This window comes from Euphorbia lathyris, chromosome 8 (assembly GCF_963576675.1).
Source record: "Euphorbia lathyris chromosome 8, ddEupLath1.1, whole genome shotgun sequence".
NCBI lineage: Eukaryota > Viridiplantae > Streptophyta > Magnoliopsida > Malpighiales > Euphorbiaceae > Euphorbia > Euphorbia lathyris.
Window position 1 is genome coordinate 60686993 of NC_088917.1, and position 2403 is coordinate 60689395.

Sequence of the window (2403 nt, forward strand, 5' to 3'; positions counted from 1 at the left end):
CTTTAATTTAAAGATAGAAGTCGTTTCTTTTATATAGGGACGATAATCGTCTCTATAAATAAGGGTGATAATCATTCCTTACAATGGGAACAATATTTGTCCTTGATCTTAGGGCGATAATCATCTGGTGATGTCATCATCTCTGATGTCCCTTATAAAAAGGGGTACATGATATTAAGGGAAATAAGAGGACAATAAGGGTTCGTTTGGTACGTTGTAATGCAATGTAATGTAATCAAAATTGTAATGTAATCAAATGTGTAATGTAATGGAATGAAATCATGATTACATTACCATGTTTGGTTGTCAAATTTTAATAAAATTGATAAAATGCAATTATCCTTACAATACGCATGTTTATATTAGTTAAATACAATTTTCATTTTTTTTTTTGCATTTTTCTCGTTTTTCGCATTTTTTGCATTTTCATGTTTTTTCAATTTCATTTTCCATTTTTTTTGTTGTTTTTCTCTTTTTTCTGTTTTTTTCATTTCGCAAATTTTTCTTGTTTTTTCTCGTTTTTATCATTTTCGTGTTTTTCGTATTTTTTCTCGTGTTCATGTTTTTTCGTTTTCAGTTCTTTCACTTTTTCGTATTTTTTCGGCTTTTATGTTTTCATGTTCTTTTCGTATTTAGCCATTAGTAATAAAAAATACAAATACTATTTGTAATGGGGATTCATGTTTATTTTGTTTGTAATGTCCATTACATAAATTTGTGAAGAAAAATTGGATGATGTAATGGTGATTCCATTACGATAAAAATGATATGACTAACCAAACATAGTAATGAGTCTCCATTGTAATGGTCATTCCATTACGACACCCATTACAGCGTACCAAACGGAGTCTAAATGTTTTAGGTAGGATTGTCAACGGGTAGGGTACATGTTGGTAGTGTCAACCTTAAATCCTTACTCGTTTATTTTTTCATTAGATGTACCTGTCTCATTACCCTAACATGTATACTTTATGATCTCATTCCCGTCCTATTTAAAACGTGGGTACCCTTATCCGTTAAAAATCAATAGATAAAACAAAAAATATTACAAATTTAATAAACCATTCATAAATAATTCATCCACAAATTTAACAAATATTCTGAATTCTAAATTACTTCAATTATCAATAAATTAAAATACACTAAAAATAAATAGATAAATATATGGCAGCTACCGGATAAAAGGTACCCTATGGGATATTTCCATACCCGTCTCATACCCGACATGGCTAATTTTATTGATCTTATACACGTATGATATCTTTTTATATAGGGTACGGATAATCATATTAGAGTTGGATAGTACCGGATACCCGCGGGTACAGTAGTCGTTGTGATTTTAGGAGACAATATTTTTAGTCCCAATATATATATTATATTGGCATGAGATGTCACCTCATATATATATTGTATTGGCATGAGATGTCCCCATAATGAGGTGATTTGGTTGAGTCATCAATTCAATAAGGCATGGTGCTTCTCCATCATATTATATATGAAATTGAGTCACCCTAACTAACTGGAGCCTTAAATCAAACAATTCAATAATTTAATTTCTGAAAATAAAAGAAGATAAGCCTCTTAGCTGAGGTGGCGAACACATGTTAGAATAGGCAAAGGTGGAATGATGATAAATCATTTCATAAAAAATAGATATATTCTCATCCACATAAAATAGGGGAAAATAAAAAGAATAAAATTAAAAGACAATAACTGAAAGTGACGGGTGATGTGGATGCTATTATCCTTTTCTAGATTGGATTGGATCTACGTTTTATTATTTACGGCATCTCCAACTACAAATTCTTCTTTTCTTATTTTTTTTTTGGTAGAATAGGAAGGCACACACGCCCGAGAAAATCACAAACAACACTAACTAGTCACTATCCTTAATGATGAATGCCCACAGCAATCCATATAAAGGATATCTTGGAGGCCTGCAGGAGGCGCACCACACTCGTGATGATCCAAGGGAAGAGTACCTGCGAAGTTCGCCATCCAGTCCGCTGCTTTATTTCCTTCTCTAAACACATGGGAAAACTTGATATCCCAGTTTCTATCCCGAAGATCTTGACATTTGAAAATGAGCCATGCGTGGGGGTGGTGGACCGCCGTTGTTGAGTTCATAAAAAAAAGGACCGAGGCCGAGTCCAGTTCCATATGAACTTTTCTAAAGCCTTTATTCCAAGCAAGAGTTAGACCAAAGAACAGCCCCCACAATTCTGCTAGAAAGGCCGAACAGATGCCAAGGTTGACCAGAAAGCCTCCGAGCCAATTACCGTTAAGATCTCTAATTAGACCTCCTGAAGAAGCGAATCCCGGGTTGCCTCTGCTTGACCCATCAGTATTAACTTTCACCCAGTCTTCCTCCGATGTCCGCCACTGAACCCAAATAGGACCTCT